The 26,629-nt window shown below is 38.8% G+C and overlaps 1 long non-coding RNA gene across 8 annotated transcripts in view; it reads right to left on the reverse strand.

Moving 5' to 3' along the window:
* Window positions 1-26,629, reverse strand: part of LOC122089465 — a 66,156-nt gene that overhangs the window by 33,223 nt on the left and 6,304 nt on the right. For 4 of the 8 annotated variants that reach the window (XR_006143335.1, XR_006143337.1, XR_006143331.1 and 1 more), the window contains one exon: window positions 19,129-25,890. This is a non-coding gene — a long non-coding RNA (uncharacterized LOC122089465). Of the gene's footprint in view, window positions 1-12,690; window positions 16,002-19,128; window positions 25,891-26,629 lie in introns of those variants that run through there. The other 4 variants (XR_006143336.1, XR_006143338.1, XR_006143334.1 and 1 more) reach the window with 3 other exon arrangements.

A 26,629-nucleotide genomic window follows, 5' to 3' on the forward strand; every position in this document is an offset into this window, starting at 1 on the left:
CCTACCAAAAAAAAAAAAAAAAACTTCTCCTCTACTCTCAGCTTCTCCAACAACTTTCTTTTGGCTTCTTTTTCCAGCACTACTAGTGCTGGATCATCCTGAGATGAGGAAAGTTGTGATTGTATCTTATTCATCTCCAAAGTAGACTCCTTGACAATCAAGAAATCATCCCCAAACTGATTCTTATTCCAAACTTTTAGCTCCTTCTTCACATATCTAAGAGGGGCTGAAAACTTTAGAAGAGGATTCAAAGCCTCATTTACATGTTGAGCCACCACCTCTCCACCACTTCTCTATAATTCTCATGATCTATCCAAGCATCAAAAAACCGAAAAGGCTTCGGCCCAAATTTCCTTTCTTCCAACACCGTGAGACAAATAGGACTATGATTTGAGATTCCTGGACACATAAAGTTTGCCTCAAAGCACTTGAACTCATCCACCCAGGTATTGCTTGCTAACACCCGTCAAGCTTTCAGAAAATTCTATCATTCCCTACTCTAGGTATATTTGTCCCCTTTCCATTTCAAATTCTTCTAACACAACCCATGAACTAGGAATACCTTATGAAATACAGATTAGGTCCCTCCACATATCCCTTCTTTCTTCATATTATTAGAAGCAAAAATGAATGTACAGAAATACTCCACCACCATACCAATAATATTACCTTCAAATGAATCAATTGACTGCTCTTGAACACCTCCTCCACTTTAAGAAGGTTGGAATCCCACCTTACCCAAATTTGAGTGGTAGAATCCCTAGAACCATTGTGCACGAAATTCTATCCCTGTTTCAAGCCTGAAAAAATGGATAATATATTCAATTATCTTACCTTAGTCTCTACCAAGATTCCCATCTTAACCTTAGTTTTAGCAAGCATATTTTTCACTCTTTGTTTTTTAGGAGCATTAAGGGCCCTCACATTCCAGCAGAGAGTATTCATAACAAAGGTAACCTATGACCACTCCCACTAACCTTCTTGGTCCCCCCACCTTTTATCAACTCCGTGTCCTACAGTATGCAAATTCCTATTCACCACAATATCTTGGCTGCAAGGAGACATGTTTGCTCAAGGCCATTCCTTCACAACTTTTCTTTTTGGGCCATAGACATTTTTTTATTTTTTTTGTTAAGTGATGTGAATGTATTAAGTAAAGAAAGAATATACAAAATAAGGCAGCCTTATTGTCCTTCTATGGATAGATCAAAAGAAAGGAAAAAAGACTCCTTGATACCAAGCAGGACAAATGAAAATCAAAAAGAAAATTACAATCTGTAATAGATCTTAAATTCAGAATCATCTCTTATTAAACTTTTCAGCTCATCTGGAAAATCTTGAGCCTGAATAATAGTCTCTCCCTGACCAGTTGCATAAGAGGCCATAAAATCAATTGATTTATTTATCTTCCTCCAAACATGCTTGAATTCCTTCCTTTCCAAAGATTTTGAGATATTAGGATTTCACTTTTAATGACTCTAAGTTGCCAAGGCCCTTCTATCACACCATTTAAAATATCAATGGCCAATTTCAAATCTAGTCTAATTGATACCTCCATGATATTCCTTCCCACATAAATGTTTATTCCTCTAAAGATAGCCTATAATTCCAACCACAATATACTTGTAACATCTCCTATTCCCACATAAGCTACAATGGGCTTCCCCATTCTATCTCTGATCAGCCCTCCATAGGATGCTCTATCATGTGTAAGGGCCCATCACAATGCAATGCTACCATGCTCTCTTGTGGCTGAAACCAGCAACAAGCTCTAAGAATCACTGTTTTCTAAGTGATTTTGATTCCCCAACTTGTTATTAGGAACTGATTTCAAGGGTTGCATTCAGCCATAAAGTTCATAGTAAAGAATTTCAACTTCACTTCTGTAATTATGGCTTCCATAATCTGTAGAGTAGTTTGGATTTTTTATTTGAAAATCCTAAAGTTTCTTTCCTGCATATGTGTTGATTGTGGCCCAAAAAACTAACTTTCCAACTACTCTGAGAGGATCATTATCATGAAATTCATTTTTTACCCACAATGCAATTTCCATGACACTATCATATTTCTTCCCATTTTGATTGCATAATAGAGCAACCTTCACCATATAGCATATATAAACTGACATTCAAAGAATAAATGATTTCTACTTTCCATACCTGTCCAACAAAAAATACATTGAGGATTAATGTTCATCCTCTTCTTGATGAGTTGGTCTTTCATTAGTAGAGCATCAACTGAGCATCTCCAAGTTGTGAATGAATGCCAAGGTATGTTGTCTTCAAACCAACAGATTTCTTCTTGCTAACCTTTCTCTCTTTCCTCCTCACTATCTCCCATGTTGTTTTAGTAGTAAACACACTCGTAGGATCCCCTTTCCATACCACCAAGTCCTCTTCATCATAGTGAAGTTTAGGAATAGTTTGAAGACTTCACCAAGCTTCTATAAGATCAAGAGTAGTAGCAGGAGTGGGCTACCATTCACCATTCCTTATGATTTCTTCAACTATAGCAAGATGAGATAAACCAGAATCATATCATATTCTTTCACCAAATCTCTTAATAAGAATACCCTTTGGATGCCAATAACCCATCCATAGTTTAGTGGATCTTCCATTGCCAATAATATGCATGATGACATTTTCCACTTTGTCCCTATATTTTAGAATCTTCCTCCACACCCAAGAAGCTTCACTTTTAGCCTTCATAGTCCAAATGGTCTCCTTCTTTAAATACCTCTTGTAGATCCAGTCCACCCATATGCTCTTTTTATGATAAGCAATCCACCATATTTGCTTCATAATAACAGCAACATTCATGTCTTTCACTCTTTTCATCCCTAAACCCCCCTCCTCCTTAGGCTTTCATATAGCATCCCAAGAAATAAAGTGTGTCTTCCCTTCCAAAGAGGGATCAGACCATAAAAATTTTAAAAACATAGACTCCACCTTTGCTATAAAATGACATAGCAAACTAAGGAGATCAACTGTAGCTTTCCAGCATATGAGAGAAACCTTGCTTCCAACCTTCAAGCTTCTTCTTGATCAGATCCCGTATAGGGTTGCAATCTCCAATGGTAAGCTGCCCTTCAATAAGAGGAACCGTAAGGTACCTGATTGATAACATGGTTTCCATAAAGCCCGTTAATTCCAAAAGTTGCATTTTGAGTAAGGCCCCCAAAAATAATAGAGGACGTATACCCAACTTTCTATACCCGGGTTGGTTCGGTTTAGTCTTATAGGACCTGAATCAGAGCGAGCTGAGTCGGGTACCCTATGGAACATGATGACAAGGGTGACTCCAAACTTGGGTTGGCTAGATGAGTCAGAGTCAGTGCCTAGTGAAGTCCGCATGCCCAAGCCATGCACTTGCACTTATCACAAGGCCATGTACACATAATAAAGGTACGTAGCCATATTTTGTGTCGAGTACTCATTTGGTATGCCTTGTCCAAATCCCAAATTAATCGACTAAGTTTTGGTCGACTGGTGGGTGGTCATAGGTAGGTCGGACCCACCTGTGTGACTTACCAGTCTAGTCATTAGATATTTTGACCTAGGTATAAATAGCATTTATTACTTTTCTTTCTCCTCATTTATTGTTTTACATGGTAGATGAGAAAAGTAAAGAAGAGAGGGAAAAGAAAGAAAGATAAGGGAACAAGGAGGAAGAAAAAGGGGAGAAGATGATCATTGTACGATTCCGAGGTTGGATCTTTTGATTTCAATGTCGGATTAGTGATCCTCATCTCAAGATCTACAATTTGAGGTGAGTAAAGTCTATATTTCTTAAACCCCCAAAAAACCCTAAGTGAAACCCTTCGATTTGATTAGGAATCTTTTTAATCTTATTAATCCCACTTGAGATAATATATCTAAGGTTTAATGAAGGACCTACATGTTATTTTTAAAGGTTTTAAAGGAAGAAATTATGAGATTTGAGAAGCATTTATTGATCTCTTGAGCTAGAGAAGAGATTTGGGGTTTTTGAAGTGTTCTTAAGCAAAGAGGCAAAATCCAAACTTAAAACTTTGAATCGGTCCTAGATCTATGTTAAATTCATAATATGGGACTTTAGATTGGTGAAAAACATGGTCAAATCAACCCTTGGTGGTTTCCCCAAGGTGGGATGAAGAATGAAAGTGAACAACAAAATCTCGGCTCTAAGTGGTGGGTGCCTAAAAATGGTTGGACCCACATATTTGGAGTCCACCTATCCTGGATGGACTACTGGCTCGATCGACAAGCAAGATTGATGGGCACTGGCCCACCGCTCCTAGCCCACCGGTCCTTACAAGGCCCTAGAGTTGAGTGGTGGGCAAGGATCGGTGGGTACCTTGCCTGCCGATTGACTTACCAATCCGACCCTTCAAGTTTCAATTGGGCCCAAATTTTTTGGGTAACCTCCTTTAATGATTCTAAATGTGTTGGAATCATTGTATTTCATTGGTTGTAAATCTAAAGTGGAGATATACTAAACTCGACCTCTTTTATAATAGGTTTCACTAGAAACTTACGTCATCGCACACCGAATCTTCCTCGTACCAAGGGTGATCATTGTACACAATTATGTAAGTGGGAAGAGGACATTGACATTATTTTTGGAGTGTTTTTGCATCATTCCATTATATTTCATTTGCATGCATTAATGTGTGCATTATGAAATTTACTTATGACTTGATATGCTAATATCTTTAATTTTTAAATGCTTATTCTTGCTTTGAGTTATGAGATGGATGACTTTAAATTATTGAATATAATGCATTGCTAAACTAGATGCCATAGTCGGCTTGGAAACGAATGCATTGGTGGCCCGTGGAAGGGGACGCAGTGGCACTATTCAGTCGTACTATCTCATATAGGAGCATGCGATTAGGAATGACATATCCCTATGCGACGACCCTTCCCAACAGGGTTTAGGTGTTGGGTATATCACTGGGGGAAGCCCGAAGTTGTGTACCAATGGTGGTGGTTAAAAGTACGCCCGGTCGATTACTAGGACAGTCGGTAACTTTGGTGATATAATCAGAGGGCCAACCGTACTGCTTTTAATTTAATGCAGGGAAAGGCCCATTGCACTTTAATGTCACTAAGAAAATAATAATTTACTTTAATGTCGCTGAGGAACAGTAATTTACTTTTTCGATATCCATGGCTGGCCTTCTCCGACAACGCTATGGGCGTATCATGGGATGGAGTTCATGAATTGTACCCTGCGTATATGTGCACTATGGTTTTGAGTAGCATAACTATGACTTAGATGGTTAGGTGATCTAGTTTATAAAAAAGGACTTGCATACATATAGGTGCATTTGTATTACAAATGATTTATTGGTTTCTTTTCACTTACTGGGCTAGTGAGTCATCCCATGTGCATAATATATTTAGATGATCTTGTAGGTTATCCTGTCACACCCCCTCCAATAAAGAACCGGACCGGTGACTGAGTTAACACCTGTTAAGCGAAAACCTATCAGGATTATCTGATATAGTAAGCACACCATAGCATACACACACACTAAGTCAAACAAATCCTGTAATTCAGCGGAAGTCTTATATATACATACTTGTAAATATCCTAATACTCTTGATACCCAAATTGTAATACATAATACATATATATATTATATTGGTATCTAGAATACAAAAGGGGTAACATTTCAAGAATAACCAAAAAGAATCTGATGTTGGTATCAGTGTTGTTGTCCTGTAACACCACTATCACAAGGGCACTTGGCCCCATACCAGAGATCTTCAAGGACCCACCAATCTTCGACTGAAAACTCCACGGTGGATCCTGGCTCTAGCTCTTCGGTGGGATAACCTGCAAGATCAACTAAAAATGGTGTGCATGTGGGATGAGCTCACTAGCCCAATAAGTGAAAAAAAATACCACACAAGTATGTGTAATACAAATGAACCTATATGTGTGCAGTTCATTTTATTATCTTAGTCCACCTAAACAACAATTCTAAGTCATAGGTCATGTGCTACTCGCAACCACAGTGCGCGTATTCTTCGGGTACGAGCCACGAACCCCATCCCATGATATATAGGGTTGTCAGAGAAGGCTAGCCGTGGGTATTGAAAAGTAAAATGGGTCTTGCCCTGCATTAATTTAAAAGCAGTATGATTGGCCCTCTTGTTAGATCACCAAAGTTGTTAATAGTCCTAATGATCAGTCGGGCATCTTTCTAACCACCACCGTTGGTACACAACCTCGGGCTTCCCCCCAGTGATATATCCAATACCTAAACCCCTGTTGGGAATGGTCGTATCATAGGAATATGCCATTCCTAACTGTATGCTCCTATATGGGATAGTACGACTGTATAGTGCCACTATGTCCCATACCACAGGCCACCAATGCATTCGTGTCCAAGCCGACTACGGCATCTAGTCTAGAAAAGCATTATATTCAATAGTCTAAAGTCATCCATCTCATATCATAAGCAATATTGGCATTTAACAATTAAAGATATTAGCATGTCAAATCATAAATGAAAATCATCATGCACATGTCAATGCATGTAATGGCACTCTTGGATGACTAATCTACACAATAATAATATGTTGATATGGCTAGTCTACAACCAAAATGACATGATGCAATATTCTCTTCCCACTAACCAAATCGTGTACAAGGATCACCTCAAGCATAAGGAAGATCCGACGTGCAATGATACGAGTCTCTAATACAACCTATCTTGAAAAGAGTTGGATGTAGTATATCACAACTTTAGGGTCATAACCTACGAGGTATGATGATATTAATATATTTAAAATCACTAGAGAAGGTTGCCTAACAAATTTGGGCCCAATTGAAATCTGAGAAGTCAAATTGGTAGGAAGATCGACAAGCAAGGTACCCATCACTCCTTGCTCGTCTGTCAATCCAGGAACACTACCTGGATCGACGGGCCAAGGCCAATGGGTAAGGCACCCATCAGTCCTTGCTCGCCTATCTGACTAGTAGCTCTATTTTGATCAATGGGCTAAGAGTGGCAGGCTAGGTCACCCACCAGTCTTGCTAGCCAATAAAGCCAGCAGCCCTACCAAGATAGGTGGGCACTGGATTGGTGGGTCCTGTCCATTTTCAGGCACCTACCACTTGTAATCGAGATTTTACTATTGTCTCCCACTCTTCATCCCACCTTGGGGTAACCAATATGGATAGATTCGGCCATGTTTTCCACAAATTTAAAGCGCCAAATCATGATTCCAGCATAGATCTAAGGTGGATCCAAAGTCTCAAGCGTGGATCTTACCTCTTTACTCAAAAACACCTCAAAACCCCAAATCTTCTCTTTAGCTCAAGAGATCAACAAATGTTTCACAAATCTTACAAGTCTTCCTCTAAATCCTTTATAAACAACATATAGAACCTTTATTAAACCTTAGATTCACATTCTTAAGAGATTATAGCAAGATCCAAAGGATTTCTACCCAAATCGAAGGGTTTCACTTAGGGTTTCATAAGGGTTTAAGGAATATGGACTTTACTCACCTCAAATTTTAGATCTTAAGATAAGGATCGTTAATCCGATGTCGAATTCAAGAGATTTGACCCCAGTGACGTACAATGATCATCTCCTTCCCCGTTTTCTTCCTACCTCTCTCTTCTTTCTTCTTTTTCTCTCTCTTCTTTACTTTTCCCAACTACCATGTAAAACAATAAATGAGGTGAAAGAGATGTAATAAATGCTATTTATAGTGGGGTAAAATACCTAATGACCAGAGTGGTAGGTTACACTGGTGGGTCCGACCCACATATGACCACCCACTAGTCAGCTAAAACTTAGCCCAAGCATTGGGATTTTCGATGGGGCTCGGCCTCGATATGTATTTCACCCCTTGGTAATAGATTAATATGCACATTTGACATAAAATACAGCTACATACTTTTATTATGCATATATGGCCTCATGATAAGTGTAAGTGCACGGCTTGGATATGCGGACTTCACTAGGCACTAACTCCAACTCATTTGGCCAATCCGAGTTCAAAATCACCCTTGGCACCATACTCATCAAGTACCCACCATGGCTCTCTCGAGTTCAGGTCCTGCAAGACCAAACCGAACCAATCGAGTAATTAGACGGGGTCTAGAAAGTATGGTATCACATTTACCCCCCCTTTTGAAAATTTTATCCTCAAAATTGTAGCACCTTGTTATCCAAAAAGATAAGGATACTTGGCTTGAATGTCTTCTTTTTCCCAAGATGCTTCCTCAAGCGAATGATTGGCCCATCAAACTTTCACGAAGGTGATGGAGTGATTGCAAAGAGTTTTTATCTTTCGGTTTAAGATTTCAACAGGCTACTCTTCATAGGTCATATCATCTTTTAGACATTCAGGTTCCATAGGTAACATACATACATCGATCATGAATGTATCGCTTCAGCATAGATACATGGAATACATTATAAACATTGCTGAGAGAAGGCGGAGGAGCCAACATATAAGTTACGGAGCCAACTTGAGCCAATATCTCAAATGGTCCAATATACCTCAGACTTAGCTTGCCCCTCTTGTGAAATTTATGTAACCTAAATTCAATGTCCTTCCTGTGGTTGTTCGCATAGCTCTTTTGGCATGATTAGGCTGCTTTAATCCTTTCTCGAATGACATCAATCTTGTCACACATCATCTATATCATTTCTGGTCCAAGCATCCATCGCTCACCTACTTCATCCTAATATAGGGGTGTTCTGTACTTTCTGTCATATAATGCCTCATATGGAGGCATCCCAATGGTAGTTTCATGGCTATTATTATAAGTAAACTCCATGAGAGGAATATATTCTTCCCAACTACCACACATCTCCATTGCATAGGCCCTAAGCATATCTTTCATTATTTGTATAGTTCACTCTGACTGCCCATCGGTCTGTGGATGAAAAGCAGTACTCAAATGCACCTATTTCCCCAAACCTTGCTAGAGACTCTTTCAGAATCTAGATGTGAATCTCAGGTCTCTATCTGACATAATGCTTACTGGTACTCCACGTAAAAGAACTATGTTATCCATATAGAGTTGGGCTAACTTGTCCATAGAGTAATTGGTCCTGATCGGAATAAAATAAGAGGTCTTGGTTAGCCTATCAACTATCGCCCAAATTGCATCCATTCCCTTGGGTGTACGGGGTAATCCTGTGACAAAATCTATGGTGATCCTATCACAGATACGGGGAGTGGCTATAAGGTATCATATGATCGATGCCTTTCTGCCTTAATCTTTTGACACACGAGACATTTTACTACACACAAGGCAATAGTGGTCTTCATTGTTGGCCACCAATAGCTTTATTTAAGATCCTTATACATCTTTGTACTTCCAAGATGAAGTGAGTATTTGAAATTGTGCTTCCTTCACAATCTTATCTTGTATCTCCATCTCATCAGCCACACATAGCCTGTCCCAAAATAGTAGTGCCCCATTATTGTCTATTGTGAAGTCAAGGTCATTCATTGTCTGCTCTTGAATTTGCAGCATGATCCTTCGTAGCTCAGGATCCAATGATTGTTTCGCTATTACCTCTTGTCTGATAGATAGATGTACTTGTAAGGCTGAAAAGGATATAGTCAACTACTTAAAATCATCTGACTAATGTTCTAGCTCCAGGGTTGCCCCGTCATATAGAAGGATTTCATCCATTAACACTGCCACTTGTATCTATTGTGGACTGATAGCTAGGTACAAAAGTGATATAGTCTAAGCCTTTCGACTTAGAGCGTCAGCCACCACATTAGCATTACCCGATTGATACTGAATATCACAATCATAGTCCTTCATAAGCTCAAGCCATCTTCTCTGCCTCATATTTAAATCTCGTTGGGTGAAGAAGTACTTAAGGCTTTTGTGATCACAATATATTTCACACTTCTCCCCATACAGGTAATGACGCCAAATCTTCAAAGCAAAGATGACTGCTGCCAGTTCTAAATCATGAGTGGGGTAGTTCTTCTCATACTCTTTGAGTTGCCTGGATGCATATGCTACCACCTTGCCATGTTGCATGAGAACACAACCCAACCCTATCTTAGATGCATCAGTATAGACTGTCATCCCACCTGTACCATTTGGAATGGTTAATATAGGAGCTGACACTAACCGTTTCTTCAACTCTTGAAAGCTATTTTCACACTCCTTTGATCATTGAAACTTTACACCTATTCTGGTCAACTTAGTCATCGGCACCAAAATTCGAGAAAAATATTCGATAAAGTCCAATACCTCCAGCATTGTACCAATAGATGTCTTCAGCCCCTTCAAAAATTTTTGGGTTTTTTCCTCAGCTGTCCTCATATGGCAAGGAGTAAAATAGAACAAACTTTCAAATTGTTGCTGATATTCCAGAACAGACTTGCTTCCTTAAGTAAGTGCCATAAACTCTGCCTCTTTGCGATATGTGAAGTTTTTTGGATAGTAATTTGACTAGAACAATTCTTTGAACTGTTCCCAGGTAGGATCAGGGTGAGTTGCCATCAATATAGGCTTGGAAGCTTTCCACCAAGAATCAGCTTCATTTCTAAGTTGTAACCCAGCACATATAAGCTTATGTGCCTCTATGCACTCTACTATGTCAAATACTTTCTCTAACTCTTGGATCCACCGGTCCGGTTCCAATGGGTCATTACCCACCTTGGTGAAAATAGGTGGCATGTACTTCTTAAAATATTCCACTACCTTCGCCGTAGTAGTGGCTAGTGGATGATAAGGTGAATAGAACGGATATAGTGGAGGCATCATAAATGGCGGAGTGCCATATGGTAGAACCAGAGGGGTGCCTCCTAGTTGATCTTGAGGTGTAACCTCAAGTGGTGTTCCTCCAAGTTGTACTCCAATGCCTGACCCCACTAGAGGGTCCTGAGAAGTAACCCCTCTAGGAGGCAGACCCTGTAGAGTAGGGTTCAAGTATTATTGCATAGTAGCCATAAAGGTTTATTGATGCTGAAGCAACTACTGCTGAAAAGCCCCTTGCGACTGTTATATAAGTGTCGCCACATCTCCAGGAGTGATGATATGTGGGGCTCCCAGGATTTCGTTCAAGGTTGGGTTACCCTGAATATGTTTCGGATCATGATCCACTTGTGGTGGTGGATGTGAGGTTTGCCCCACGGGTCGAAGACCACGGGAAATGGGTGGCTGACCACGAGAGGTACCACAGGCATAACCATGGTGTTCTATACCTGGATTATTCCAAAGCATAGCATTGATTGAGTGCCACAACATCTGTATATATATATATCCACAATCAATGCATTTCATATCACAGGTTACATCGATGCACCACACCACATATCTGAACATGCCCACATTAATTATCCATGTATAGTATGGTCTCGTAACTATGGTTAACTATGTGGTGAAACACCCCTATTGGCATCTCATTGGGGCCTAGAAGGAGCAAAAAAATAAAAATCTCCAACACAGGCCAATTTGGGGCCTTGGTACTTAGACCGGCGGGCAAGACCAGTGAGCAAGGCTAGGTAGGGGCTTGTTGGTCTCATCTAAGACTGATTTAAAGGGTTTTTTTTTAAACCCTTATTTCCCACTTCTTTTTCTTCTTTCCAATTTTGACTAGGGTGATTTGAGGGTCTCATCCCCCACTTCAACTCACAATCTCACTCACAAATCGGCGTTCCAACTCCGCTTCATCTCCTCAATCTACCAGTTCTCCTTTTCTCCATTTTCTCTTTGATGATCATGTTTTTCGGTGTTTTTTGCCATAGAACTTTAAACCTCTTTGTATACTACATCTTCTCCATGAAATGTTTATTTTCCTAGCAATGTGGTGTTCCATTTATGCTTTCCATGATTTGTTGGTCTTGATTGACCTATTGTAGAGAGAAAATTTCAAATTCTTGCCCTAAATTCTCTGTTTTAGGGTTTTATTCTCATTTTTCCTTCTTTACTTCAAACAAACGCTATTCCCCACTCTCAATGCACACACACAATAGTAGGGTAATCATTTCCATTTGTGTGTGCATAAATTTCCTCTCTTTTGACATAAACTTACCCCGTTATGGTCAAATCCTTAGAAATTTGGGGGGTTTTCTTCATTTCTTTGCTTTTCACTATGAATGCAATTATCATAATGTCCATTCTCTATCAATGAATTGTAAAAATAGTTTGAGTGATTTCATTGTGGGAATACATGTATTTTCCTTAAGATTGTCTCCATTTTTTTTACTCATACCTAATATGCATTGCCTTCAATCAAAATGTTTAGGGATTTCCATCCATTTTCCTTAATCTAACTGTAATCATTTCCATCATTGTATTTATCACTCCCCCTTTAATTGCATTTGGATAATAAGTAGGTTCTTGCATCCATATGCTTCATTTCTATGTTTTCAATAGACAACCTAGACTCACTTATGTTGCACATGTTGTCGCAATAAAGTCTCGTGGGTGCCTCAGTATTAAATCCTAACTCTTGGACCAACCTTCTTAACAAGATGAGTTCGCACACTCCATGAGCCATAGCTCTGAACTCTGCCTCTGCACTACACCGAGCCACCACAGGTAGTTTTTTGCTCCTCTTTGTGACCAGGATGGCACCCAAAAATGTGCAATAGCCTAATGTAAATCTCCTGTAGAAATTTATCCAGCCCAATCAGCATCAGTGTTGCCTTCTATTCTTAGGTGGCTATGCCTGGCATAAAGCAAACCTTTCCCTGGAGAGGACTTTAAGTACCTGAGGATGAGGTAGGCAGTGTCCAAGTCCCCACTCTTGGGGGCATGCATAAGCTGATTCACCACCACCACTGCATAAGTAATGTCTTAGTGAGTCAAAGACAAGTAGATAAGCTTCCCAACTAGCCTCTAATATTTTCCAACATCAACAAGGGAAGGTCCACAGTCTTCTCCAAGTTTATGATTCTGTTCAATAGGAGAACTTGCAAGTTTGCAACCTAACATTCTTGTTTCTTTTAGTAGGTCTAGAACAAACTTTCTTTGGCATATATTATATTAATGTCCTTCTTGAATCTGGATACTTCAATTCTTAGAAAATACGTAAGGGGCCAAGATCTTTGATTTCAAACTGTTGAGCTAAGTAGGTCTTCAGCCTAGCTATCTCAGCTCTGTCATCTTCAGTCACCACAATATCATCAACATAGACAATCAAGGCTGTGATGGTGCCATTACCTTGTTTGGTAAACAAGATGTGGTCAGTCTGACTCTATGAGTATCCATTCTTTAGAATAGCCTGTCTGAACCTTTCAAACCATGCCTTTGGAGACTGTTTTAGACAATATAGATTTTTTTTACGAGGCACACCTTCCCTCCAGCTGAAGGAACCTTGAAGCCGAGAGGAGTTTTCATGTTCACCTCTTCTAAATCACAGTCTTTACATCTAATTGTTACAATGCCAGTCTTTGTTTGCCGCCACAGATAAGAGGACCCTTATGGATTTATGTTTAGTCACAGGAGCAAATGTCTCTTTATAATCAATCCCATAAACTTGGCTGTATCCTTTTGCCACCAACCTTGCCTTGTATCTCTCAATAGTAACATCTGATTAGTACTTGGTTGTGTAGACCCACCTGCATCCAACTAGAACTCTCCCGTTGGGAAGATCAACTAGTTCACAAGTACAATTTTTCTCAAGGGCAATCATTTCCTCAGTCATAGATTCCTTCCACTAGAGTCAGACATAGCTTCAGCGACATTCTTAAGGAATAGGAATAGAGGAGATAGCAATAGTAAAGGAAACACCTGTAGGAGAGAGAGAATCATAGGAAATAAACTGAACTATAGGATTAGCACAAACTCTTTTTCCCTTTCTAATAGCAATGGGAAGGTCTAACTCAGATGAGGGAGAAGGGATGTTACCTGACTGAGGAAGGTAGATCAGGATGAGGATCCAAAGAGGACTCTTGACAGGTCTTCTCACTCCTTGTGTACACAATATCCACCTTTTCATTACCAGAACCTAAAACCCACCTGAATGATCACCAATGTCAACAATATCCACCACTTTGTGTTTCCCAATGTCAAGCTTAAAAGGGGAAATAGGAAGTGGATAGAAAAGGAATGTCATTAGCAACCTTTTCACTCCTATTTTTATCCTCCTGAAGAGGATGCTGATGAGGAGCAAAAAAGGGAGCCAACTTAAGGATGGTGACATCTTCTGAAAGAAGCCTTCATCTGGAAGAATGATGGTAGCACTTGTAACTTTGATAGTGGAGGAATAGCCAAGAAGATGCATTTGAGAGCCTTAGGGTCCGAGAAGATTTATTAATATGGACTTAACAAATGCATCCAAAAACTTTGGGGGGAAAGAGAGAAAGAAGAAGACTGAGGAGATAAGGTGTCCAAAGGAGTTTTGGAACGAAGAAGTTTTGTTGCCATACGGTTGATTAGAAAGGTAGCAGTAAGGAGATCATCACATCAAAAAGTTTTAGGAACATGCAAGCCAAAGAGAAGACTCCTACTAACTTCCATAAAATGGCTACTTTTCCTTTTAGCTATCCCAAGTTTTTTAGGGTGTGTTGACACAAGCTAGATGATGGATAATGCCACTATCAGTAAAAAAATTCTTGAAGGCCACCGTATATATATTCCCCCCTTTGTCGGAACAAAAATTTTAATTTTGGTGTCAAACCGAGTACAAACCATGTGATAAAAATTTTTAAAGGTATTACAAACATCATTCTTATGTTTCATCAGAACAGTCCAAGTGGCACGGGAGAAATCATCAACAAATGAAATAAAGTAGAGATAACCAAATAAAGAGGTAGTAATAGAGGGCCCCCATACATCAGAGTGCACAATGTGAAAAGGAATAATAGATCTATTACCATGATAAGGATAAGAGGAACGACAATGTTTGGCAAAAATAAATGGTTCACAATGAAAGATGCTGAAAAGAAAAAGAAGTAAATAAATGAGGTAATTGTTTCCTCAACAACAAAAGAGGATGTCTTGAATGTTGGTGCTAAAGCATCACATCATCCACAGAACTGCTATCACTATGTCCACATACATAGTATTGAGCCATGGAAAAAAAATGTGATTGTGGTTCAAGTAAGTAGAGCCATTTCTCCTCACTCCCACTGCCAATAATCCTCCCAAACCTTGAAAGAGACAATGAGAAGGACAAAATGTGACAACAATTTAAAGATTTTGTTTGAGACTTGGTTAGACCCCTATCCTTGTCTACATTATGTTGCCATTGCTGGATTGCCATTGAAGACATTGATAACCTTTTCTTCTCTTATCCTTCCTCCTCCACCATCTGAAATAGGGTACTTCTCTCTTGCTGGCCCTCCCACAGGAGAATTCTCCTCCTCTCATGAATGGATTTGGATAGAAATGAGTATCGAAGGCCCTTCTATTTGTGACACCATCAAGAAGCTTGCTTTTGGAACCGTGATCTCTCATATTTGGATGGAGCGTAATCTCCATACATAGACTTTCAACTCTTCATCTTTGATCAGATTTGAAAAGCTATCTACTTTGATGTCAGCTTCAAGTTAGGTTGCCTTCACCACCAACTAGTTAGAGAATCTGCCAGAAACAGACTTATTGTTGATTCTTGGGGCCTATCCCCCACCATATTCTCCCCCCTTGATGTTTCCCCTTTTCTTTGAGCCTTTGGCAATTTTCTGGTTGTGCCTCCCTTTTGGCTCCCCCCATTCTCTCCCTTATATATTATTCTTATTTTGTTCTTCTTTGGTAATGAATCCATTTATTCACCCCTCCCCCAAAAATAAATAAATAAGTAAATTGACTAAACCAGCTTAGCTCTTATCAAAGATACTGTAGTTGCCATTAGCAGCAACAGAGAGAAATCTTCATTAAACAAAAACTCAGCCTTATCCCAATTAAATGAGATTTGGCTAACTTGGAACCTATTTCTCCGATCAGTTTTATTCAAAGCCAAGCAAGATTCCTATGCATATCCTTCCTCACCAAGTCTTCTATGTTTATTTTAGGCCTACCTCTAGCTCTTCTATCTCCTTCGATTTGCAATAGATCACTTCTCCATACTAGAGCATTAAAAGGCAATAACGAACAATATAAGTGATAGATAATGTCAGCCTCATGTCAGAAAATAGCCAAAGTAAAAAAGAAAATATGAAATATAAAAAATAAAAAATAAAAATAAAAAAACTCATTGTTGCAAGACAGAAAACATCAACAACTACAAGTCATAAAATTGAAACAGTAAATGATGAAGAACTTATAGCTACTGGGCAGAAAATTCAAAAAGTTTCAATAAAAATAATTGATTGATAGAAACCTTTGATAAGAGAAAATCCAAAGAGGAAGAAAAAACACTGGGAGGAAAACAAAGCAATCTCCTTCTAATGTAGACATTCTATAGTCTGAACAATATAGCAGCAAAAAGAAGAAGAACCAGGCCCTTCAATAGGCCATAGTTCTTCAACTGAACCTCTTTGGTTTAGGCCAGGCCAGGCCAGGCCAAGCCAACCTTATTCTGGATGTTATTGGCTAACAAAAAAATCCAAATTAATGGAGTCTATATTGTAGTATCACTACATAGTTACTTTGGTTTCTATTTTTGTAATATTGTAGTTCTTTTGTTTCTATTTATTAGTTACTTGTTGTACAAGGACCCACTACTAACCGTGTGGACCTTTCTTTTAGTAGTTTCTGTTGGGAAACATGTCCACACTCCTTGCCATGTTTTGGTGTTAACAAACAAACATACATCTTTAACTTGATTGTTAAAGTGTGATTAGCTTGAAGAAACCCTTAGAAGATCGAAGGTCGAATCAAGACATGAAACAGCAAACAAGAAGGAAAGAAGATGAAGGGCTAAAGAATGGAAGATTCAAGTAAAGAAGAAGACCACTAGGATAGATTAGTTATTTTTAATTTAATTTGTAATGTCCACATACTTATATGCACTCACCTCATGCATGTGCATTGCATCATATTAGAATGACCATAGAGCCTGCCTTGAGTAGGTATGGAAAATTTCTAAGTGGTGTGGAACACACAGTAACCTAACTCAAGGGTATTTAGGGAATTTTTAAGTTAGTATCAGGAGACGAAACCTTCATAGAAGTTGTAGGAAATTGAGTTATGATTCCAACACAACTGATCTCAAGTCAATCCAAGGTCGGACCAAAAAGTTATAGTTAAAACACTGGTGACTGGTCAGTATGACAGAGCATGTCATGTTGGCAGTCGACCGGCTGGAAGCCCCGGTCGACCGGAACCAACCGAGACCATAGGCGATCGACCGTCTGGAAGCCCCGGTCGACCGGACCTGTCCGAGACCATAGGCGGTCGACCGGTTGAAAGTCCTGGTCGACCGGTGCCTGTCTGGAAGTACTCCAACGGCTATTTTTTTGCCTACAACGGCTCTTGGCGGTCGACCGGCTACCAATGGCGGTCGACCGGTATATCCAGAATATGTCCGTTAGAGCTTGATTCCCTACCTAAAATGCTTCACTAAGTTCACCTATAAATACCCTAATCACTCTTAATTAATTATTTCATTAAGAAAGAGTTTTAAGAGCATTATTGCAAGCATTAGAGAAGTTTATTTCTACTTGAGTTATTCTGTTACACAAATCCCAAACAAGAGGCTCTAGTCTTAATCAAAGTCCTCTACTCTCTCCTGTGCAAGTCAAAGCCGTAAGAGAGGACTTTACAAAAGGTGCATCACTCATCATTTATTATTCATTCTCATTTGCACCATACTTGAGGTATTCCTCTTATTCCACTATTTCTTATTTTCTGTTTTTTACAATTCTAGACTGTACTTAGGATTGTAAGGATACTCTTATCCTAAAAAGAGAAAGATCTCTCTCTACCTCTAAAAGAGATTGTGAAGGCGTCTCTCTGCCTGGAAAGGAGATTTGTAAGGATACTCTTATCCGTGAAAAAGATTGTAAAGGTTTTCTTCCCTACCTACTGTACTGAAAGGGAGAACTAGTGGAATACCTTACAAGAGGATTCTTGTAGGGAGTGGACTAGACTCGGATTGAGTCGAACCACTATAAATCTTGTGTTGTGTGATTGTGCCTTTTTTATTTATTCCGCATTGTTTTTTTAAATTACAATCACAATTGTGATCTATACATCGAAAAGAGTTAAATTCCACTAGTATAACCTATTCACCCCCCCTCTAGGTTATTTCAGTTTCATTTGAAGGGAGTGGTGGGAGCATTGTGCACTGGATTGCTCTTCCTTATAATGTAAGGGCCACAAACCCCCCAAAACAATTTTAATTGAAGTTTAATGGAATTGGCTATTGTGCATTTGTTGTCTTGCTGCTTGTTGTGAGAAACAGTATTGAGGTAAGAGATGCCTTTGGGATTAGTGAGATACTGACCAAAGTCATAGATGGGAGGGCTTAGTTTAGGGGTGTCAATCCTAAGCCCGCACCGATAGGCCCGACCTAACTCAACTCGCTGAAGGCCCGACCTGAACCGGCCCATTTAATAAATGTGTCGGGCTTAAGCCCTGCCTATTTATTAAACAGGCATTTACAGTGCAGAGTAGTAGCCCATCGGATGCCCGACCGATCCGACTCACTTAAGAAGCCCATTAGAACAGACTCATTTAACCCGACCGACCCGACCCCCTTTAGAAAAATGCCTAAATAGTAAATACCTATTCTACCACTAATACTACAAAATATGAGTAAGGAATAGGTAGGACTAAATGGTAAATTCCTATGCAAAAAAAACCCTAAAGGCCTAATTGCCTAAAGATCTACTAGAACTCTGGAAGTCACAAGGAGCCGCTTCCCTCCTCCCTCTTCCATCATCCCTCTTCCCTCTAGTCACCGCATGCCACTGGTAGCGGCTTCCCTCTGGTAGCCGCTGGTCGTTGGTGCCCTCTTCCCTCTAGTCACCACTGCCAGCCGCTACCCTCTTCCCTCGAGTCATCGCTGCCTCTTCCCTCTAGCTTTCTTTATCCTTAGCCTCAAGATCAAAGATTCGATGATGTGGTTTTAAATCTTAATCTCTCAAGCTCTCATCTTCCTCAAATTTTCAGGCTCTGGTTTCCTTCGTAAGAGATAAGGTATTTCTTTTTTTTTTCTTTTTTCTTTTTTTTTCTCTTTTTTTTGCTGTCTAAGACTCTCTCTAATTCTGATAAAATCAAAGAAGCCATTGCTGGTTCTGATATAAAGTATTTCTTTTTTTTTACTATCTCAGACTCTCTTTGGTTCTGATAAAATCAAAGAAGTCATTCTAGTTCTGATATAAGGTATTTCTTATTTTTCTTTTTCTTTTTTTTACTGTCTTAGACTCTCTTTGGTTCTGACAAAATCAAAGAAGCCATTGCTGGTTTTGATATAAGATATTTCTTTTTTTTTTTACTGTCTCAGACTCTCTGGTTCTGATAAAATCAAAGAAGCCATTGTTTGATTGAAGGGAAAGACAGCTGCCCAAAGTAGGCTTTTTCTTTCATTGTATTATGTATACTAGTGAATCAAAAATCCAATTACAGATTTGTAATGTTCTTGGATCATTCAATTGTTAAAAAGTGTGTAATTCTTATAACATAGATTACATTTTAATAACATGATTCCCTTAGATATGGTTCCAAAATTGTGAATGTTATCCTCCATTAATTTTAAAGCCAATAGTTTAATCCGCTTAAAAAATGATTTTAGGGTAGACACATTTAAAGCCCGTTTAGAATTAAATAGGTACATAGTCCGATTAAAGCCCAACACCGATCGGCCCGATTACAAACCAAACCATGGCCCCCAAACCCAAGCCCGTTTAAGTAAACGAGCGTTCACAATGCAAGGATTTCACACCACCAGGCCCGGTTAGGCCCAACCGAGACTAGCTCGACCCGACCGATTGACACCCCTAGCTTGGTTATATCCCCATCTTTTTCTCTTGTTTCTATTTCAAGTTCTCAGCAACTTTAGGCATATTGAGGTTGTCCACTTGTAGCTATGACCATAGTTTGTTGTGTTGTTGTGGAAGGAACTAATGTGCTTACAATCTATTGGCTGTATTTTCCTTTTGAATTCGTCTGTTCTTTATCTCTTGATTGGAACATCAGATCCTTATGATCTTTTGAAGCATTGACCTACATTCGAGGGCCTTCTTTCGATCTGAATTAAGGCTTTATCCATTCTTAGTAATAGTAAGCCTTTTTTTCTAAGAAACTACTTTCTATTTTCTGGTCTAGCCCATATCTTTATATTCAGCCCTTAGTTGGCTAAGATATTTGGACGTCCATCTCCATTGACTAGGTCCGACATCCTTGGTATTGATTGGCTCAATAGATTTTTAGTTTTTGGATATTGCTAAATTTGTTTCCAAACTTTCTATTTTATTCCACCTATTACAGCCATTGATCCAACCCTTGGATCATTGATGTAGATGGCTTGACTAGAAGAATTAAGGAGGGCCAAGAAAAACTCTAAAAGATTTAAAATCCTTGCTACCAATCTCAGCATTGGGCTGTTATTTTATCTTATTGTGAAGCTTGATCAGCAAGGATACATTTGGAGGAAGAAAATCAGAAAGCCACTACAAGTAGGATTTTATTCCCTTAGCAAGAAACTAGTTTTCAAATAGGAAAGATTTTAAATAGGATCAATTTCTGTTTTCCCTACTAGTTTCCTTTTTGTAATAGTTTCTTATATTATTTCTTTCCATTAAGAGAAGTAATTGTTGCCTTTTGGCTCAAATTTTGAAGAATGAAAATTGAATAGTTTCTTTTGTGGTTGAGAGGGTTGACTGAGGGGTGGGATGCCCAAAAATGGTTGAGGATTGAGAGGCCCAAGGAGATGGTGAATCCACATCATTCTTCTTTTGCCCTTCTCATCCTTCCATAAGTTTCTGTTTTCCCCTTTTATTTCTTTAATTTTCTGTAGGTTGATTGATCTATTTCAGAGCATATCAGAAGGATCTTTACTAACTACCAAGATCTACTACTGGTGTTGTTCTGGTCATATCCTGCGACAGACACTGACTGGAGGAGAATTTCTGGGTAAAACTCATTGACCCATATCTTCCCAACTAGTGAAAATTTTCTGCTGATATTTGGAGGACCAAACCACCTCCCCAAGCCTCCCACCCAATAGAGGTAAAATAAATATTAGAGAACTATTGTGTGCTCTACAAGGAACACTTTGACCTAAATGAAGGGTTCGTCTAACTGAGTACCCAACAGTATTTTGCTTCATGTTTGAAACTGGTTCAACCAAGCACCTCAGCTCACCATCAATAAAGACACTATTCCCATGAGTTGTCTAACCCCAACCCTTCGCCCCACCCCAACTCGCACTTAGCCTGGCCCATCTCCACATCGAACCCTCTCCGTTTGCCCACTTGGCCTACCCCCAATCTCACTAACCTCTTCAAATCCAACCTCCTGGGTCCCAATGGGGACCCTCCCATTCCTCTACCCTTTATTCCCTCACCCCTAATCCCATCCTAACCCTCCATCCTCCCATGTTCCCACTTTAGCCCCTCGTGGTTCCTATTCGTGTCTATTGTTGGTGTGACAATAGCTCCCTTCAATACCCCAAGAAGATGCCTTATGAAGTCTATTCCTTGCCCAGTAATGAGAACTTTTTCCTCCAAAGTATGGAAATTTGTAATCATGTTCTCTATTGAGACATCTAGTGATGATTTGGTGGCCTTTTGCTTTGAGGTTCCTCCTCCCCTGGGTTGTATGCTTTCTTTTAGGTTGGACCTGGTTTCCATGTTGTGGTCACTCTTTTCCTTCTTTTTTTAGTGTGTTGTTTTCGATTGGGGGTTGTCCCCTTCATTTTGGCTAGCCCTTGCCTCCCCCTTTGTAAAGGTAAGGACTTGCATTTTGCTTGTTCCCTCCCACCCTCCCCCAAATCATTGTAATGAATTATTTTATTAGTCCAAAAAAGTGTTCGATCAGTCAATCTAACTACACTTGTAAACCCATTACCCTACTAGAATGTGAAGTTTGCTAATTGTAACCTAGCTAATATCATATAGGAAAACATTCACCAAAGTAAATAATATATAGGAGAACCCTGAGCTTCTGCAAAGGCTACAATCAATTAATAATACATGGACTAGTAAGAACTTTAGGGATTTTGAAGGTTTCTCTTTTCTCTTATACGATTAGAGAAGATTTTTTATTTTATTTTTTTTTCTGGGGGGGGCTTGGGGGAAATAACATCAACCTCCTCTTTCTTTGGCTCTTCTATCCAGCAGAATAAATTTTCATTAAAAGAAAATGGATTTTAAATTTTTTAGTTCCTCTAGTATGTCACGAGTAGATGGTGCAAAGCTTAACACAATTAATAGTGGTTAAAGGAAATCAAAAATTTTCTTCTTAGCCATAAGCTTTCAGATCAATTTGAGAATGCTATACCTCTATATTTTTTCTCAAACCAAGACACCCACCCTCATCTTTGGGAAGACAAATAGAAGCCTAACTGATAGGGTGGAGAATTTAGAAGCTTCAGATCCTTTCTAGAGAAAGGCACACATAAGGGATTCAAGTGGTCTGAGGCAACTTAAAAATACCAAACCAATAGAAGTAGCAAGATTGAAGGACAAATCTGATCAATTCTAGGTGATTGGCATAAGAAAGAAACTTGCCCTTCCAGAGTTGGAGCCTCTTGCGTATGAGATCTAAAATATGAGGGTAGAGTCAAATGGCTCAAGCTAGAGATTCCAACGCTAGTTATTTCCATAACCCATAAGAACATGAACCAATGTCAACTCCATTTCCATTCTCCTTGCTAGAGACAACTCCCCCTTTTTAAGGGCGGAAGATATCAAGAGAGAAATTGTGGACTAATTTGTGAAAATATTCAGACCTTCTCCCCTCCCCTCTTTTGAAGCTAACCCTAAGTGCCTCCCCAACAATTTCCTCCCCCAATCCTTTCATGGATCCCTTCAGGCTCTCTCCTCTAAGGAAGAGATTCTCGCTACCATCCACTCTCTCATAATGCTAGTAGAGCCTTTGGTCGATATGGCTTCAATATAGGTTTCTTCTCCTCAACCTAGAGCATCATCAAAGGCAACCTCATCAAAGACTTGCTTAGTTTTTTCTACAATCTCAGTCAGATAGAAGGTTGATCACATTTCACTTTATTTCTAAGAAAGAAGGTGCTCCCTTTGCCATCTACTTCATAAGTTCATCAGGAAAATCCTTGCTAATAGGCTGAAGTTGGTGATTGACTTAGTGACAACCAATCTGCATTTATCCTAGATAGAAACACACTTCAAATAAGATCTCAGAGAACCAATTTGGATTTATGCCAAGTAAATCCACGACAGAGGCCAATGGAAAGTTATAGAGCCTACAAGAAAGTTCTCCACATGGCCTTTATTGACCTAGAAAAAGCATATGAGAGAGTTCCTAGAGATCTAATATGGTATGTATTAGTAAAGAAAGAGGTGTCGAGTACGTATTTGGAGATAATTAAGGACATGTATGAGGGTGTGGTGACTAGCATGAGATCTGTAGGAGGTCAAGGCATAGAATTCCCAATTACGATTAGACAACATCAAGGATCAACCTTAAGCTCCTATCTATTTGCCCTTATCATGGATGAGCTATCCAAAAGCATTCTGGATGAAGTCCCCTGGTGTATGCACTTTGCCAATGATATGGTTTTAGTGGATGAGACTAAAGCAGGGATCAACACTAAGTTAGAATTATGGAGATCTACCTTGGAAACAAGAGGTTTAAAGATTAGTAGATCAAAGATGGAGTATATGAGGTGTAATTTCAGTCACTCTACGATAGATAATGAAATGATGAAAATCAAAGAGACAGATATTCCATACAGGTGACTATTTTAGATATCTAGGGTCAACTAAAAGTAAAGAAGGTGAAATAGAGGATGAGTGGAGGGGGCTTCTGGAGTGTTATGTCATTGTATCTCTGTACACCACCGATTTTCTCTTTGCCCTAACTTACTTAATCTACCCCTCTTTATCCCAAATCTCTCTACCCCCCACGATTCTCTCCCTACCTTGATCTCTCTTGCTGCTCACATCATCTATCTACAGTCTAAATGCCAATAGACCTTCCAATTTTCAGCAATTTGTATACAAGGCAATCAATATAAAAAGGACCAACATGAGAAAACTAAATACATATTTGAATCTTACATTCAAAATACATATGGAGTACATAATAAAAGAGAAAAGAGAGAACTCCATATTCGCAAGCTTCTACAATGACAAAAACTAAAGAATTGGAATAATCATCGTGTGAGAGAGAGAGAGAGAGAGAGAGACAACAAAGTAGGAATTATGGCATTCTAAATTGACATAAGCAAGCATAACTTGATCCATTATGGCATCCCGAGTGCTCATCAAAATATTATAATGAATTGACATAAGCAAGCATAACTAGATCCATTGAATTCTTTGAGGTATGAAGCGCTAATTAGGAAAACAGCATAGTAGTTATTAGCCGCCACCATTCATGTTTGTTGAGAAATATAGATCTATATGAGGTATTCCTCATAAAAAGTGTGTATCCAATGCACGAGGCTCCCACCACTATGGGATCTTAGATCATAATGTATGCAGCTTTAGGTCGCAATGGAACAACCTTACCATTGCAATGAGGCCCACCCCCCTCTATAAGGTTATGAGGTATTTTTCATATAGAAACTTATCAGTCACATCTAATATTAGTATCACTATGAACTCAGTTATCTAAACTCAGCGATAAGTCACATCTAATATTAGTATCACTAGGATCTCAGGTATCAAAATTCAGCGACCAAGGTTTAGAAGAACTATGCAAAGATGAAAACCTTGCAAATGCATGTACGGTACTTGTGAACTTATGTTAAAATTCACCTACTTCATTAGAACTGTGCCCTGTCAGAAGGGGAAATCTTAAAAAGGCTGATACAGGGAAGGCACACTACATTGTTGTTATAGAATTTCTTGATTGAACATGGATTTGGGCCTTCATAGATTCTCTTTTAAATGTACTATGATTCACTCCATTAAAGGCAGAAGCAAATTAATGCCTCTAATAGTGTTGGAGTGGAAATTAGAAATAAAACTATTCCCGCCAGTGTTCACATTTCCATCTTGGTGACTCTTATTTGACAATACATGCATGCAAAAAAATGCATTTAGTATAACTGGAGTGAGAATATTACCTATACTCAGACCCTATTTCAGTTATAGAACTTCGGGCACAAACAGTGATGTCACAGTCTCAAAATGTTGTTGGCATTCAATCTCCACCCTCTTCCAGACATGTATTCCTGTACATATGCAAATAAAAAATAAATAAATATGCTTGAAAAAAAGTTTCATGAGAAAAAAAAAAACCATAAAGGAAAATGAAAGAGAAAAGATAAAGATCTCATTGTGATTCTAGTGTACAAAAGATCTAAGAAGCCCAACTGTAAGTGACGCACTTTGCTGGGACAAACTGAGTGTCAAACTGTCAATAACTGTGAGTCTGTGAGACAAATACACATTAACCGATAATTTATTCAGTAAATAAATGATATATGTTAGAATGCATCTCCATGTGAAGATATTCTGCTTTAAATGCATAAAACTATACAAATATTTCACAGTAAAAGAATGTCAAATCTAACCATTCCACACAATACAGCACATCAACGGAACTTTTGTGCATGCGAATTAGGAAACCTACATTTAACTTTTTAAGAATTTGAAGCAAAAGTATGAAAATGACAGTCTACCTTGTGAAATTTGAATAACATATTTCACCTAACCTCCTAATAGAAGTTAATGCAATTGTGATTTAGCTCAAGGTCCAGTAGTAAAAGAAACATCGGAGACAGATTGAGATGTATCTACAATAATATATTAAATAAAACTTTCATCCTACCGGCACATAAAGGTTGTTCGTGATATATGAAAATGTCATTTTAGCCATCATGAAACTGCAATTAAGGGTGGGGAGGCAAGATATAAGTACACTGATCTGCAGAGCCAACATGAATCCAATCCATACAAAATCAACCCAGATAATGGTAAGCTTTCAGAGGGGGAATAATAAGATGTTAATAGAAACCTAATTTTCCAGAATAGGACTTATTCATCAATCAAACAGAATAGCACTATACCAATGAATGAAAGGGCAATAATCTGCAAAACTAGCACGAATCTTATCCATTCAAAATCAACCCAAATAATGATAAGCTCTCAAATGGGGATGATAAAATGTTAATTGAAACCTAATCATCCAGAATAGGACTCATTCATCAGTAAGACTACTAAGCATCCAAAATATAGAATTACAATAATTTTTTTTTACAATTCTTTATTATTAATCGATTCCTAGAAATGGAACAGATGATTAAATATCATCCCAAAAGCAAAATGAATAAGTTTGGGACCACCATTGTGACATTTTAGGGCACATCTGATAGTTCAAAACAATAAAGATGGTGAGTGATCTTCAGGGCCCGTTTGATTTTGTTTCTGCTGTTTCTACGCTTGGAAACAGTAGAAATAGTTTTCTCTATTTTTGTTCGAAGAAACAGTTTTTGGAGTTAAAAAAATTGTTTGATTTTTTATTTTCGAAAACGTGTTGAGCAGAAATTGGTGTTTAATAACCACACAAGGCCCCGAAAAAGTTTTATTACCATCGATCTCTTTCAAAGGGTTCCAACCAAAAATTCAGAAATCAAAGATAGAAAATCATGCCCAAACCAACTTGT

This window comes from Macadamia integrifolia, chromosome 9 (genome assembly GCF_013358625.1).
Source record: "Macadamia integrifolia cultivar HAES 741 chromosome 9, SCU_Mint_v3, whole genome shotgun sequence".
In the NCBI taxonomy this organism is placed as follows: Eukaryota; Viridiplantae; Streptophyta; class Magnoliopsida; order Proteales; family Proteaceae; genus Macadamia; species Macadamia integrifolia.